Source organism: Grammomys surdaster, unplaced genomic scaffold (assembly GCF_004785775.1).
Source record: "Grammomys surdaster isolate TR1022 unplaced genomic scaffold, NIH_TR_1.0 126035, whole genome shotgun sequence".
In the NCBI taxonomy this organism is placed as follows: domain Eukaryota; kingdom Metazoa; phylum Chordata; class Mammalia; order Rodentia; family Muridae; genus Grammomys; species Grammomys surdaster.
Genome location: NW_021620848.1, coordinates 2888307 through 2906330, shown reverse-complemented (window position 1 = coordinate 2906330; position 18024 = coordinate 2888307). Strand labels below are relative to the sequence as shown.

The following is an 18024-nucleotide window of genomic DNA, read 5'->3' as shown; positions in this document are numbered from 1 at the left end:
CAGCACCACAGCTCAGCTTCTCCTGTCAAATTCTACTTCATTTCCATCACTTCTACAGTGGTTGGACCTATGGTCACTCTTTAATATCTCTCACATCAAATTCTATCTCAAAATCTGCTTCCTAGAGCCCCAACCCATCACACAATTAAAATGTGTGCTTGTGAAAACTAAAAACAAAATGAATATCCTTGTAAAATACAAAGTGAGGATGCCTACAGTTGGGTTTATGATACATGTTCTTTCCTTCTATAGAAACAGTTGCATAACAATCTATTTTAGCTGGGAACAAGACCAAGCAGAATAAAACTATTTTCTCTTGCAATCATAGGTGGCCATGAAACGAAATCACAGCCAATGGGGCTTGAAGTAATATTTGTAATTTCTAGGACTGGTCCTTATCAGAATTAATGTGTTCTTTCTCTGCCTTTTTCCTCTTCTTCTAACAGGAATATGAACAACATTTTGAGTATTGTGGACCATGCATATCTGGGCAATACCACAACACTGAGACAGGATCTTCTCAGACTAAGAATTGCAACCTAGAATGGGAGCACAGAAATTAGCCAGAATTTCTGTGGAACCACCATAATAGCTAGACCTGGATGGCTTAAACTCAGTTTGTGTATTTGAAAAGAACTAGGTCTCTAGCTACAAATCTTCAAAATTTTCTGTCAGCCACAACTGCTGCCAGGGACCTGTCCACATCTCCCCCAATCCCAAGCACTTACTCCTACACCCAACACCTGCAAGTCTCTGAAAGGTGACGTCATGCAGGGCAGGCACTTCCTGACTTACCCTTCCCTGCACAGGAAGTCCCAAGGATACAAGAACCAGTCTCTACTTTATGGTCATTGACTTGGTTGAACTCTAGCTGTCCACCTGGCTTTTCTTGATGTTACTCCTCTGCTTGGGGTCTAGCTTCAGTCTCCTCCCAGTCCTACTTTCTTACTTTCTGGAGTTCTTTCTAGCAAGTCATTTTCCCATGAATCTTTATCTCAAAATCTGATTCTGCTCAGCCTGAGGACAGTGACTAGGGTTGTTCACAGTCAACAACTGTACAACATTTCAAATCTTTTTCTTTGCATATCAAGCATGATTATTTTCTTAAATGAAAATGAAATTATACAATATAAATTATGCAAATTGTACTTGTCATTTAAAATATGTCTTGGGTCGTTTATGATGACAACTGTTTTATGTGCATTATGTACAGAGATACATGCATCTTAAATGTAGATATAATGTATCATTCTTCTAGGTCTATAAATACTTAAATGTTTAAAGGCCTGAAATATATTAATAGATGTACATATAATCACCATATTAGCATATTTAGGCATTTTAGACTGAGATATATATGGTCTTTATCAAAAATGTTCTTCCTTTGAATCATGCGACTCAATGAGAAAGGAAGAAAAGAATTGATGCTGAACATGGTAGTGCCTCCCCTTTTTTAAAAAAAAAAAAATGAAGAATTGGTAATCAAGTTGGTAAACTGCGTAATCAGAGGTGGCGCACGCCTTTAATCCCAGCACTTGGGAGGCAGAGGCAGGCGGATTTCTGAGTTCGAGGCCAGCCTGGTCTACAGAGTGAGTTCCAGGACAGCCAGGGCTATACAGAGAAACCCTGTCTCGAAAAACCAAGAAAAAAAAAAAAAAAGAGGCAGTGGCAGCTGGATCTATGAGTTCAAGGCCAGCCTGGTCTATAGATTGAGTTCCAGGTCAGCCAGGGCTACAGAGAAACCCTGTCTCAGAAAAAAAAAAAATGTACAAAAGTCTTTTCCAAAGTATGTTTATAAGGAATTCCTTTTGTTTTTTGTCTTGAAATACACCTATATTTTATTACAGAAACTTTGTGAATGTCTAAGAATTAATATAACTGTCAATAAACAACTGAAATTTCAAGTGAGGTAGGGGCTTGTGACAGGGCCTTACTATTAATATTAATAAGCACATGGGGCCTCAGTGACTCTGCCTCTGAATGGTGGAATTACAGGCCTGTGTCATTATCAGCAGAAATTTCATTACTCCCACATCAACCCTATCGATGAACAGTCAGCACTGGAGTGTGCCTACAGCTCTAGATACTCAGGAGGACAAGGCAAGAAGATGGCAGATTAGCAAACAAGAATACAAATATATTTAGAATATAATTTAAAGTATATTAATAAAAATGGCCTTTTATTGGAGGAGAGATCTAGTAGATAATGGAATTACTAACAAAGCAGTGTAACATGTCCACATTGATGTAGAAAATTAAACAGATAACCTTCAATCATCATCAGCGCCATGACTTCTTTAATCTCATTAGAAAAGTTCAATGTTACATAGCAAACAGTTTGAAGGACCAATAACCTGGACCATTATAATTTCTGAAATTCCCAGATGAGGCAGCGAGATACAGACACAATGCTGGTAAACTGAGAAGTAGGGCAGGTCAGATGTGGGGGAGAATTACTGTGGTAGTGTTTTTCCTATTAGTGCACTGCCTAAGCAATGTCTCCAATCTAGTTATTAAATGTTCACTCTCTGGTAATTGCTATTATGCTGGAAGCAATTACTCAGTCTGGAACTAGAGATACAAAGGGCTGGTTGTCGTTTTAGCAGAAGTTAGATAATTCCCTAGTTTGTAGGGATGCGCCTTATTCTTTAATCAGCAAGCACATTTACAACATCAAAACTCTCCTCCTGCTTCCAATTCATCCTCAAAACACAAAAACAAGGACTGGAGAAATGGCTCAGCAGTTAAGAACACTTGCTGCTTTTACTGGCTAATTTTTATGTCAACCTGACACAAGCTAGAGTCATTTTGGAAAAGGGAACCTCAACTGAGAAAATGCTTCCATCAGATTGACCTGTGGGCAAGCCTGTGATATATTTTCTTAATTAGTGACTAATATTTAGGGCTAATCTCTGGGCTGGTGGTCCTGGGTTCTATAAAAAAGCAAGCTGAGCAAGCCATGGGGAACAAGTCAGTGAGCAGCACTTCTCTATGGCTTCTGCATCAGTTTCTGCCTTTGGTGACGAAGTATAATGTAGAAGTATAAGACTAAATAAACTCTTTCATCCCCAAGTTGCTTTTGGTCATGGAGTTTAATCACAGCAATAAAAACCCAAACAAAGACACTGCCCTTGCAGAAGGCCTGAGTTTGTTTCCCAGGACCTGCTTGGCAGTTCACAACTGCCTTTAACCCTAGTCCCAGGGAATCTCACATCTTTTGGCCCTCTTGGGCACTGCACAAGTGTACTGCATAGACATATATTTTGTAGGCAAAACACTCACAGTCATAAAAAAACCAAACTAAAACAAAACCTTCAAAAAATTAAGATGAGCTGGGCGGTGGTGGCGCACACCTTTAATCCCAGCACTTGGGAGGCAGAGGCAGGTGGATTTCTGAGTTCGAGGCCAGCCTGGTCTACAGAGTGAGTTCCAGGAGAGCCAGGGCTACACAGAGAAACCCTGTCTCCAAAAACAAAAACAAAAACAAAAAATTAAGATGAAAAATAATACTGTTGGAACATGGTCCAAGAATGGGGCCCAGTGAGAAGATACCTGAGTGCTTGTGAGAAAATGCCAAGAACCAAGAAAAGAATCTTGTGACCTTGGTATCCTTACAAACACAGACTGTTCTTAGATCATGGTTTTGTGCCCCTCTAGGTATAATGGACAGGCATGAGTTTACTTCAGATTATTCATCACAGTGGCTATTGTTTATAGGCCTCCATAGAAGCCTATAGACATGTTTTTGTCAGATGTAGCTTGTTCCTATGTTTGTATGCTTTACTAATATGACTCCTCTTAACCCTTGGAGTATAAGTTGGCTGAAACTCTGAATAATGTTGGCTATTGCGTAAGACTTTACTCTGGCTTGTTTATAGGCTCCATTCTTCCAGAGTCTCTTCTAGAATCTCTTATCCACACTGCCGCTAAAACAGTGATAAATACACATTCCCATGTGGAAAAAAGAGAAGACATATGTAGATAGTCCCTAAATTACACTGAGCACAATGTGATCTCTACAGAATTTGATTAAGAAAAGCTTTTGCTTCAACAAATACAAATAGAAAATAGCATTTACTTCAATAAAATGTAAATATTATCATTAGTACCTTGCCCTAGGTTCTACCTGAATGTGAACACTCTAAACTTATGTGTAAGTAATGAACATGGAGAAAGTCTGTTAACAAGGTACGTTAAATTCTTATTTATTTTTTGTTACTTCTGAGAAACAATTATACTTTGTAACCCAGGTTAGTGCGAAGCTTATAATCCTTCTTCTATGTATTGGGACTGCTGAAATATATATGAAATCTGGGACACTGAATTTTGTTAAGTGGATTCATATAATATGTGCCATTTTGTGCCTCACTTATTTTACTTAGCAAGATGTCTTTAAAGTTTACTCATTGTTACACGTGTCAGCATTCAGTTTCTTTTTACAACAGAGGAGAATTCGGTTGTGTGCACACTAATTGATATAGAGTCATTCATGGATGGGCATTTCGGCTGTTTCATCCTTTTGGCTGCTGTGTCTAGTGCTGCTGTGTGAGCATAATATATTTGAATCCCAGTGTTCTATTTTTTGGACATGATGGAAATCTGGTATTCAAGGCAGAGAAAACAGCAAGAGTACAGGCCATGAGTCAACCTGGCTGGTGTGTTTAAGCAACAGCAAGAAGGTAAGTTAAAGAGAAGCAGGACACCTAGACTGGTAAGGAGGAAGTAGGTGGTAGGAGAACTGGTTTTGTACAGTAAGGGAACTGAGGAGTCACAGGGGATTATATAAACAGTGGGCTGATCTATATCTACATTCCCAACTCGTCGATTCCCCAGCCTTTTTACCACCTGCTATGAATTGAGAAAAGTATGAGACAGGGGTAATAAGCCCAATGCTTCAATCCCATGGCTTTCTCCTCCCAAGTTCTTGTCCCTGCACTGATAGCTTTCTCTCAGGCTGTTTCCCGGCTGCTTCTGCAACTACTGACTATAAGTATCCTTTGGCAATGATTTCAGCCCTCTTCCACATAATTTCCATGACTCCAAACACCCTTAGATGTATTATCATAACCTAAGATCCAAATTAAAATTTTATTTTTATCTAAGCTGACAGGTTTTTTTCAGGTTTGTAGTTTCATTTGTTTTTTGTTACTTTTGAGACAAATTCTTAATATATAGCCCTACCTGGTCTGGAACTTACAGAGATCTACCTTTTGAGTGCTGTCTTTTGAGTGTTGTAATTAAACAAGTGTGTCACCATGCCAGGTAGGTAGAAAATTTTTAAATAAAAGGAAGCAGAAGGCATAATAATCAGCAATAATAACAACTATCACCATTTAAAAATGTGTCTATTCCAAGCACTGAAGAAAAGCACTTCATACATATTTAAATACTTGATTGTTTCCTTAATAATCCTAGGAAGTATGTTTTACCAGTTCAGCAATGTAAATGAAGTTATACTCTCAGAGAGGTTAAGTAACTTTCTAATAATGCAAGTAATTCATAAAATCAGGCCTCGGACTGGCTCTTACCACAAAGCCAATTGCTTCTGTAACTAAGCAGTACTGTATCACTTTTCAATTGCTCTCAAATCCCAATCCTCCCAAGTATTATTCAGGTTTACAAACTTAGAAGACAATTCAAGGTCAACATTATTAACTGGAACTAACTCTTAGTCTCTGTGTTAAAGAATATATTATTTTTCTAAGAATCCTAAAGCTGGATAGAAGCCAGTTGGCTCTAAGGCTGTAGGCACATCTCTATAATCCAATCTAGACAGATGGGTATTTTCTATTTTTAATGACATCCAGGAAAGAAAATTCTTGTCTACTAAATTTAGATTGTGAGCCAAAGGAAGGAAGCATATCTAATTTTAATCTCCATTATAGCTACACCTTCACACTCATCCTGAACATTATTGTCACAACTAAAATTACACTTACTAACTATAATCCAAAAATAACGCTGGTCACTAGAAAGGAGTTCCCCTGGACTCTCCAACTGACAAGAGAACACAATAGTTCTAGTCCAAAGCACAATGGAGCTGACATGGAAACAACTGTTCCTGCTACCTAAAAACTCACCTCCCCACAAATAAAAATGACAGTGCCCAATATAGTGTAACCAGACTTGGCCAGGCTAGTCTACATAGCTAGTTCCAGGCTGGCCAGAGCTATACAGTGAGACCCTAGTCTTAATCTTCTATTGTTCTAAAACACCTTGATAACAGCAGCTTGGAGAGGACAGGGTTTACTTTGCTAATACTTCCTTATTAAGTCCATCACTGAGAGAAGTCAGGGTTTGAAACTCAAGGCGAAAGGTGATACAGAGACTATGGAGGAGTGCTTACTGCTTACTAGCTTGCTCCCCAAATGGCTTGACCAGTCTGTTTTCTTTAGCATGCAAGACCAACAGTCCAGGGAAGGGAATTGCTAGATCCTCCCAAATCAATCATCAATCAAGAAAATGCACCACAGGCTTGGCCACAGGTCAATGTGGTGGGAGACATTTTTACAGCTGAAATATTCTCTCTTCAAAAACTCTAGGCAGCTGGGTAATGGTGATACATACCCTTAATCTCAGCATCCAGGAGGTGAAGCCAGGCTGATCTTTGAGTTCAAGTCCAGCCTGGTGTCCTGGAACCTACAGAGTGGGTTCCAGGACAGCCAGAGTTACATGAGAAACCCTGTCTCAAAAAACAAACAAACGCCAAACAAAACAATGCACCCCGCCATGACTTTACCTGTGTCAAGATGACATAAAAACTAGCATAGATACTGTCTCAAAAACAAAAAAATGAACAGACAAAATGTTATCTCTAAATCTTAATAATAAGGCTAATGTATGTGATGTAAGTTAACACTTTGATGGTCAGTCTTTGTTCTTGTTTTTATTTTAAATAGCTTTAATTAAAATACTTAATTAGCTTTTTTAAAGGTTTATTTTATTTTTAAGTGTGTGTGTGTGTGTGTGTTCGTGCAAGTGTGTGTGTTCCCACACACACATGAGTGCAGGTACTGGCAGAGACTAAGAATATGACATAGGAATCTATGAGACTAAAATTATAGGAGATTGTGAGGTGCACCATCCCTGGGAGGGAACCAAACTCCTGGGCTTCTGCAAGGGCAGGGTGGCCGCTAAATGAATGCGCCTCCTCTCCAGCCCTTAGCTTAGGCTTTAAAATCCAAGTAATTTAATAACCTACCAGAAGATTTTACCTTAATTCTAGCTGTCAGATTATCTTTTGTCAGATCTCAGCACATTAAAGAAAACAAACAAACCCAAAATTCCGCAAAGCAGAAATTTTTAACAGTGTATTTAATTAAGGGAGGAAATCTAAGAGTGTTTTCTTCTGTAAGCTACTAGTTACAGCTGACATAAAAGTTAAACTAGTCCTAAGCAAAATATTTCCAAATTCACAGGGTGTTGGGATATGCTTTTAGTCTCAGCATTTTGAAGACAAGGCAGGTAGATCTCTGTGATTTCCTGGACAGTCAGAGCTACATACAGAGACCCTGTCTCAATAACCCAAACCAACCAACCAACCAACCAACCAACCAACCAACCAACCAACCATTCAAACTAATTATTGAGCTTACATTTCCGAAAAGTAGGAAGGCTTCTGAAACATGGTGGCTTCTAAGAGCATGAACTCTAGTCAAATTATTTCAAATTAAACTCACCAGTTTATAATTTTGAAATATACTGTAAAGTAATCTCCTAAACATAAGCATTGACATTAAAGTCTGACAAAGACTAGCAATATTCAAGTTAACAAAGTTAAGGTAATGTTCATATATACTACAACACTTTTATTGGTATAATTCCAAAAACCTGAGCCATAATCCAACTAGTTTTGTAAATTCTAGTTTTTTATTATTTATTTGTATTTTTTTGTTTGTGTGCATATGCACAAGTATGTGAGTGCCATATCACATAAGTAAGGTTAGAGGAAAACCTGCAGGATTCGGTTCTCCTTCTACCATGTGGGTCCTGAGAATTGAACTCTGGTCATCATGCTTGGTAGCAAATGCCTTTATTCACTGAGCCATATATATAACCAGACTGTGATTATTTAACTCTCTTCTTCAACTCCACAGCCTGGAGCTAAAGGGCCCACTAAGCTAAATCCCCAACCTGCCAGATTATTTCTCAAAGAGATCTGTTTTGGGGGCTGAAGAGATTGCTCAGTGATTAAGAACAATGGCTACATTTCCAGGGGACCCTGCACCAGCACTTCCAAGGTAGCTCAAGCTGGTATGTAATTCCAGTCTCAGGGAATGTGATGTCCTCTTCTGGCTTCCTTGGGCATCTGCACTCATATGTATGTACACAATCCCCCCTCCCCCCACAAACACATGCATGCACGCACATATGCAGTAAATAAATAAAATCTTTTGAAAAATATTTAAGACCCATAGTTTCAATTCACTAGTTTCACTTTATTTTTTAATCCCAACATCTCTCCCCATTAATAATAACCCATTGCAAAAGAAGTAAATGAGAATTCAAAACTGAAAATGGGCCAGAGAGATGGCTCAACTGGTTAAGGCACTTGCTACACAAGCTTGAGGATCTGAATTTAAGCCCCAGAACCCACATCAAGAAGGAAGGACTGAAGTCAAGCTGTTCTCTGACCTCCACCTGTGGCTCAGCTCTCCCCCAAAATAATACATAAAGGTTTCTTTTGTTTTTAATAAAACTAGAAAAGCTACAAAGAACTATAGCTGAAATCAGTCTTTCCTTTAAAAACATCAATATAAAGCCAAGTATGTTTGAACTTAAGTCATCTACTCAGCCTTAGTTAGTCCAAAGTTTTATTAGATAGAGTCTGACCTCATAGGAAAGAACAAAGAGAATAAAAAAATTTTGTTTTGCTTAAATTATTTTCTTTTTAGAAACACAGTCTCCCTACATAGCTCAGGCTGGTCTCTAAATCTTGATCTTTCTACTTCAGGTGTAGACTGAGAGTATACAGCTTCAACATAGACAGTATGGTGATAACAGCACCGTCTAAAGTACAGGACAGAAGGATGTGCTCATTACACAGTGTGTGACCATGTACAGGTCATTTGTCCTCATAGAAAAGCACACTGAATCAAAGCTGAAACAAAAGCAAATGGAAAGTTCAACAATCCTACAATTCTCCAAAATAATAACTGTACATAGCTTAACCAAGCAATGTGCCTAACCATTAAAAGAAAAATGCAAGTCAAGTGTGGTAGCACATGCTGAAATACCACCACTTTGGAGGTAGAAGCAGGAGGATCAGAAATTCAAAGTTATCCCCAGATACAGTTTAAGGCTATCCTAGGGATGCTTTTGTAATACCCATACACTAGAAGGCAGATGAGGGAGAATCAGGAGTTAAAGGCCAGCTTTGGCTACATTAGACTATGTCTCAAAAAAACAAACATTAATTAACCAGTTAGACAAACAGAACATGGACACACACACACACACACACACACACACACACACACAAATCATTCCATCTATTTCTGTGCTGAGAAGATGGCACATGCCTGTAATCTTAGTTGGAAAGTAGAGACAGAAGGATCAGGAATTTCAGGTCATCTTCAGCTACATAGCAGGCTCAGGCCTTAGCTACACAGTAAATTCAGAACAGTCTGAACTATATACTCTATAAAACAGTAAAAGACAAGACAAGACAAGGCATGACAAGACAAGACAACAAACACTTCCATATATGGCTGGACCAAAAAAACCGAACGAGACTGACTACAATTTCCAAAGGCTACAATAACAACCAGACAACAACAGTATGTTTTAATATTAAGATTAAAAAACAACTTCCCAGCTCACTGTTCTGCCAACACACCCAGGGCTGGCATAGGAAAGGACTCCAGGTAAAGCTCTAAGATGTCCCGAAACTGAGTGTGAGGGAGCCCCAAAGCTAGAGGGCAAGACTCCCACATGCAATCTACACAGTGAGAAAATGCTGGAGCCCTATCTGTGCAAGTTCCTGTCAACACACTGCTCAAGAGAGGAAGAAAACTGTCAGAAGAAAGAACATTTGACAAGATTAGAGGAAACAGATGCTGGAGCCCACACACTTCCTCTTTCCACCAACTAGGTGGGGAAAGCCTTCTAATCCTTTTTTTTCTTTTTTCTTTTCTTCTTCTTTTTTTTTTTTTTTTTTTTTTTTTTTTTTCGAGACAGGGTTTCTCTGTATAGCCCTGGCTGTCCTGGAACTCACTCTGTAGACCAGGCTGGCCTCGAACTCAGAAATCCACCTGCCTTTGCCTCCCAAGTGCTGGGATTAAAGGCATGCGCCACCACTGCCCGGCTCTGGGCTTATTCTTATTTCTCATGTAGAAGTACATGAAAACAGAGCTGCCTGCATAGGAACATCATTAGCATTTATTTTCTTTCTTTAGTAACAAAAAAAAAGCCATAATATAATGAACAAATAAAATGGAAATTAGTGAGGCAAGAGTCAGTAAGGGCAGAAGGTACATAATCCACTTTTCCTGTCTGGGAAAATTAACAGTCCTTCTAAAAGTACAGATAACTTTCTTTACAATCAAGGCAAGCCATTTCACGGTATGATCTCTACCATAAATGCTGGCAATATAAAACACCAAGCTAATCACTTACTGCTGTATAACTTAAATATATGTTTTTCTGAGTTCATGAATCTACATTCTGGGTAAACTTGGCAAGGGTAACATCTCTGCTCTTCCTGGATGCAGGGCTTTGATAGGGATCTGGAAGATGGCTCTGCATTTGTGCTAGACTGCTTAGCACACGGCTGGCAAGCTGATGCTGAATGTCTGCTGGAAACTCAGCTTGGGTTAGAACCAGAGACTTTAGTTTCTCTTACAAAAGCCACTCATGGCTATGTGGCTCCTCACAGCATAGCAAGGTAACCAGGCTTCAAAAGGAATGGCCCAATCCCAAAATTCACCCAGTATTACTTAGGCCACATTCTACTGGTGATGGCCGTTAAAGAGAATTGTTATGATTAAAAGACAGGACGGTCACAAAAGAAATATGCAGTCACAGTCCAAGTGAAATATACGGGATAAAAGACATAGCCTGTCCTAGCAATGAGACAGATATATATCAGAAAATAACAAAGCTGACTTTTAGTACTATTTATTGGTTGTTATTAAACAAGTATTTCCTATAAAAAGCAAAGCATAGCCAGGAGAGATGCCACAAACTTTTAATTCGAGCACTCAGAGAGGCAGAAGCAGGTAGATCCCTACGAGTATGAGACCAGTCTGTTCTACAAAGTGATCAACCCTAGGCCAGCCAGGGCCACACAGTAAGACCCTGTCTCAAAAACGAAACAAAACAAAACACGAGCAAAGAGACAGAAGGCAGTAAGTTTTTCCTCCAGTGGCTAAAATGAATCCAATGGCCTATTAGTAATTATCTCCAGAATCCAATGAGTTAAAATTACAGAGAGGATGCCAGGGAGTGGTGGCGCACGCCTTTAATCCCAGCACTTGGGAGGCAGAGGCAGGCGGATTTCTGAGATCGAGGCCAGCCTGGTCTACAGAGTGGGTTCCAGGACAGCCAGGGCTACACAGAGAAACCCCGTCTCGAAACAAACAAACAAACAAACAAACAAACAAACAAACAAACAAAATTACAGAGAGGAGGAAGGATTAGGTGTTTTCTATAATAGAGTCATTTAAAAAAAAAAAAAAAAGAAAACCAGTGATCTTTCACTAAAAATTAAGCACACTATGTTGGGCAAGATATTTGATACCAAATACGTCTACCACCTTTACCTAGCAGATCTAAAGAGCAGGCGCTCTCATTTGTTTTTCAATGGAAGTCAGTTGTGATGGCTATTCTTGGAATTAATTCTGGAATTAAATAAAATCCAACAATGGAGGGAGGACACACCTGTGAGGGATTTTTGCTAATTTCAAGTATGCAGATCCACTTCTAATCCAGATTTGTTGAGCTAGGAAAAAAATATGCCTTTAATACTGAATTTTGAGGAAAAAAACCCCATACCTTTAATCTGGGCCACACTTTCTGCTAGAAGCCTACCTAAAGCTGGGACAAAGAAAGCTTTTGATCTTTTTTCTTCTTTTTCAAGACAGGGTTTCTCTGTGTATCTTTGGTGGCCTGCAACTCACAGAGATCCACCTGTCTCTTCCTCTTGAGTGCGAGGATTAAAGGTGTGCACCACCAACACCCAGCTGAAGCTTGTGCTCTTTGCCTGCTTGCTCTCACCTTGCTAGCAAGTACATTCCTTCATTGACATCAGAGCCCACTTCTTCAGGATTCTAGCATCTACTTAAGACTAGCTAAGACATCCAGCCTGTGGACTGAGAAACTTCTGGATTCTTGGACTTTCCATGTAGAGCCAGCCACTGTTGGATTAGCTGGACCACAACCTGTAAGTCATTCTAATAAGTCCCCTTTCTATGTATACAGAGATTCATTTTATAAGTTCTATTACTCTATAGAGAATCCTGACTAATCCATTAGGAGAGCTTCTTTTTTGTAAAATTCTACATTGAAAGAATTTCCATCCATCCATCCATCCATCCATCCCATCCATCCATCCATCCATCCATTTATCTCACTCTGTTAATAAAGTAAAAAACCCATCAAACAAAGTGAAGGAGAAGCTGAGGCCCCTGCAGTCTGTTAAAGACAGGTTTCCTTGGCATAGAACAACTCACTATATAACCAATGTTGAAAAAAGTGAATAAAAACCCTGGGGTATGTAGAAAAGATGACAATTGACTCATATACTGACAAACCTCTGGGAATTCCACCAGCACAGGAGAGTATATACGCTCGTCTAAGCTTCCACAAAGACTGCCCTTACATAAGCCACCAGTCCTTTCTGCAAACTAGAGCAAGAGATGTCTGCAGAGATATCTATCCAGACATCCCCAACACATTGAAGCATAAGGAATTCTTCTAAAGAGTAAAAATTTTGTGGACTACCATGTGTAGTACCATGTGTACCATTCTATGGACAATTGGATTTTATCATCAGATCATTGAGAAAACTCAGGAAGGACACAAGTACCATAAATTCATGAGAACCTCTACCAAATTCTATTTGGACTTTGCCATAAGGGCATTCATATAAAGTAGAATTTTCAAAAAATACTTGATTGGAATAAATTTCTTAGGATAGGAACAAATACCTATCAATTATTGGTAAACATCTACACAAAATATATTTGAAAAAAAACTGTAGGCTGGTATGAAGGTACATACCAATAACCCTAGCACTTGGAGGTTGAGGAAGGAGGACGGCAGGTTTGAGGCCAGCCTGGGTCACATAGCAAAATCCTGTCTCAAGAAAGGAGAAGAGGAGGAGAGGGCTGGGGAGATGGTCAGTGGGCAAAGCATCTATAATTACAATTTGAGAACTCAAGTTCTAATCCCTAAATCTACAGTTAGGCAGAGTGGCCTGTGTTTGTAGTCCCAGAGCTTCTATGATGAGATGGGAGGCAAAGAAAGGAACATCCTCAGCTCACAAGCCAGCTTGCTTGGCAACGCAGCAGCCCACCCAAAGAGACTCCAGACAAGGTGGAAGGCAACGATCAACACCTGAGACTGTCCTCTTACATACAAATGCTCATGGCATTTACACACTTGTACTCATACAAATATGCAGATACATACATGTACACATCATACACTGACATATGCACACAGAAAAAAATGAGAAAGCACCATGACAATTTTGTTCATTGTTTCTAGATTTATCCTGTATGTATATGCAGTTATGCATATGTTCACAATACACAAGTGTACGTCACAGAGCATGTGCAGGTGTCAGAAGACAACTTATAGGAGAGTCAGTTCTGTCCTTCCACCTTTACATGAGTTCCTGGGATCCAAATCAGATATCATCAGGCTTGGCAGCAAGTACCTTGACCCACTCAACCATCTTGCTGGTCCTCCAGAAATTCTTTTTTTTTTCTTTAATTGGATATTTTCTTTATTTACATTTCAAATGTTATCCCCTTTCCAGGTCTACCCTCCAGAACCCCCATCCCATCTCCCCCCCACCCCCCGCCTGCCTCTATGAGGGTACTCCCCCACCCACCCAACCACTCTCACCCTCGCCTTCCCGCCCTGACATTCCCCTACACTGGGGTATCGAATCCCCTCAAGCCCAAGGGCCACTCCTCCCACTTATGTCCAACAAGGCCAGCCTCTGCCACATATGCGGCTGGAGCCATGGGTCCTTCCATGTGTACTCTTTGGTTGGTGGTCCAATCCCTGCGACCTCCAGGGAGTCTGGATGGCTGATACTATTGCTCCCCCCATGGGACTGCAAACCCCCTCAATCCTCCCGAAATTTTTAAGGAGTTGTTTTTGGGGATCTTACCTCAGGATTTCTCTTATCACACACATGGATAGATATACTCAGTAAATAATCTTTTCTATAACAGATTGTGTGGTTCTATTATAAATTTGTCATTTCCTCCTTTTTAATATATATACTTTAATAATATAAAACTGTTTTTGCTTTGTTTTTCTTTTTGGTTTTTGAGACAGGGTTTCTCTGTGTAGCTTGCTTTCCACTCAAGACCAGGCTGACCTAGAAAATCATATATCTTCCTGTCTCTGTTTCTTTTTTTGTCTGTCTGTTTCTTGAGTGCTAGAATTAAAGGTGTGTATCACTAAGCACAGAACATATTCTTATTAATTAAAAATATAAGAATTCTCTAACTAGTTGATGACAAAGTTTTGGTTCTGGTCTTTTAATTTAATTGTTTATTTTTAAAGACAGGTCTCTTTTCCTTGTGTATCTCTGGCTGGCCTAGAACTTACTACATAGACCAAGATAGCCTTGAACTCCCAAGAGATCCTCTTGTCTCTGCCTACTGAGTGCGGAGACTAAAGGAGTATATCACCACACTTGGCCCCTAGACTCACTCGTTCCAGGACAGCCAGAGCTACAAAGTGACACCCTGTATAGAAAAAAAAAAAAAAAAAAAAAAAAAAAAAAAAAAAAAAAAAAAAAAAGCCAGGGGCTGGTGAGATGGCTCAGCTGTTAAGGGCACTGACTGCTCTTCCGGAGGTCATGAGTTCAAATCCCAGCAACCACATGGTGCCTCACAACCACCCATAATGAGATCTGACACCCTCATATGGGTGTCTGAAGATAGTTACAGTGTACTTACATTAAATAAATAAATAAATAAATAAATAAATAAATAAATAAACCAACCAACCTTTGGGCCAGAGCGAGTGGGGGCTGGAGCAAGAGGGAGCAAGAGAAGGTGGGGGGGGGGGAGAAAAAATAAAGTCAAGTAGAGTCTGATAGAAGACCTTTAGGTAAAGGGACTGTGGGACCCGCCTTTCTCTTTGCCTTTATGCTTCCTGGCCATGAGGCAAGCAGCTTTATGACAACACATAATCACACCATATGCTGCCAGCCCCAAAGCAACAGGGACAACTGACCATAGGCTGAAATAAGCAAAACTGTAAGCAGGGAAACAAACAAAACCCCTTTGGTCTTTATAACCTAATTATCATCTCAGCTATTTGTCATAGTGACAGAGAGTCCACTAATGTACTAACAGGCACATATTCTTTTAAGGCTTGTGGAAAGTACAAGAATGGAAGGGGAACAAGTGTGCCAAAACAAGAACACAAAGAGGGGCCTCACATTAGAGTGAAACATTTCCACAAGAGCTGCCAAGCTTATGAAAATCTGTGCACCTCTCCTTTTGCTTAGCTTGTGGTGAAGATGACTATTTCAAAGCTGACTGCAGTAGAAGGAAACTCACAGCTAACAATATGGAAGCTCTAATAGGTTGTGGGCTTATGTACTTGCTGGGTTCTCAGAATAGACAAGACATACTAGAAGGAATTCACTCATGTAACACTGTCTGAGAAATCTGAGGATCAGCAGTCAGCAAACTAGAGACCTGAAAGAGCCAATGGTATGACACTAATTGATCTGAAGGAAAAGAGAGAGAGAGAGAGAGAGAGAGAGCGCGAGCGCGCGCTGGTGGGGTAATAATACAGGCCCCAAAACAGGCTTAAGAGCCAAGGTTTTGGGCTGAACTCCAAGTCAGGATTCAGGCAGTAGTTATACCTGACTTTATTCTGTTTAGGTCTTCAAATAATTAAATGAGGGTATGAGTATTACTTGATCTATTCATGGAAATATTCATTTCAAAGGTCAGGCATAATGCCACATTCTGGTATTCCTACTCCTTGAGAGGAAGAGACAGGGGAATTGCCATAAGTTCAAGACCAGCCTAATAATGGCACTAACTTCCAGGCCCTCTAGGATATACAATACCCTGCCTCAAAAAGCAAGCAAACAAAATTAAAAAATTTAATCTTATCCAGAAACACAGAAGACTTTTTGACCACACATCTGGAGACTTGTGGTCTTATCAGGTTGACACATAAAATTCATCATCATCACTGTCTTATTTCTTAACTCTCTAGACAGCCAAAATGACATTAAAAAGATTTTGATACCTAAAGCTGGGCAAGATGGCTCACACTAGTAATCCTAGCATTTGATAAGGCAGGAGTTCAAAGTCATGTGCTGTTACATAGGGAGTAAAGAAATAAAAAAGATCAAGTCTAAAATAAACCTTAAAATCTGGTGACAAGTATATAAGAACCAGGCAGAGGAAACTGACTCCTCACAGGCCAATTATACTATGGTCTAACATAAGCAGAGACTTTCCTCCCAATCTGTGGAACAAAACCTGTGATGTGAAAAATCAGCTCTGAAGATGATGTATTACTACCTGAAACTAAACTGCCCTTCAGAGCCATAAAGAGAGAGAGAGTTGCTCTGGGATGGAGTGCCACTCACTAGGTAAAGATTCATGCCTAGCAGGTCCAAGGCTCCACCAATTCCACCCTCAAGAAAAATCTGCTTTCAAAACATACTTTTTCTTTTTTCTTCTTTTTTCTCTTGTTCTAAACACATAGATATTCGTCTTCATTTCCTATTACCCTCACATGTGTGTGCACATTCACTTGGCCCATCACAGACCTAGCCAAAATAAAAGAGCACTAAGAGGTCGAGACCTTTGATTACAGGAGAACCAGTGCTAGAAGAAAGGAGACTATCCAAGGAAAATCACAGCCTAAATTAGCCCAGCCCATGTGTAGCCAGAACATTGAGTTAAGCTGTTGGCTTGACTACAGTCATCACAACACTCATCTACAAGAGAGGATCTGAAGAACCAGCCTTAGGCTTAAAAGCCATCTTATAGTAAAGACAATTTAAGTTCATTTCTGTTTTTCAAAGATTTGGGCTATGCCTTACTAGTAATCTCAACTACAAATGGTTCTGTATCTTTTGGCCCAGAAATGGCATGTTTCAAAAACTTATCTAGCTGGGTGGTGGTGGCGCACGCCTTTAATCCCAGCACTTAGGAGGCAGAGGCAGGTGAATTTCTGAGTTTGAGGCCAATCTGATCTACAGAGTGAGTTCTCGGACAGCCAGGCTTACACAGAGAAACCCTGTCTCAAAAAACTAAAAAAAAAAAAAAAAAAAAAAATCTACCTTTGTTTCAAAAGGTTATATGACCCTCTATGATTACCTTATTATGACTACCTGCTGTGCTTACTTTGTTTTGACCACCTGTTACGTTCTGTACCTGTAATCCTGCCCTTTTGGCCTGCCAAATCCCCCACTTGGAAAGCCTCTACCCCTGAGCTATAGAAGCCTTGTCTTCTTCACATCCAATGTTGACCTCTTGAACCCTGCCTTAGGGGGAGGCAGCTGAATATACAAATAAAATAGCGTGCTTTAATTACACTGGCTATGATTTGGGTTGGTGGCCTTTCTCCTCCCATATTTGGTATTAAGAGAACCACTCCAAGTTCACTCACGTGGCATCCAGCAGGTCACAGACGGACTGCTAGCAGGTTCACTCTGTGGTGGCTGCTAGGCCAAGTGTCTTTCCCACACGACCTTCCCATGGACATCCTAGTTCCCATCATTTTAGAGATGTTTCACAACATGGCCTCCCCCAGAGACAGAGAGAAAGAGAGAGAGAGAGAGAGAGAGAGAGAGAGAGAGAG

General features: G+C 40.0%; 1 protein-coding gene across 2 annotated transcripts in view; it reads right to left on the bottom strand.

The window, feature by feature from the left end:
* Scai (suppressor of cancer cell invasion) overlaps window positions 1–18024 on the bottom strand; it is a 99442-nt gene that overhangs the window by 70339 nt on the left and 11079 nt on the right. The window lies entirely within an intron of this gene.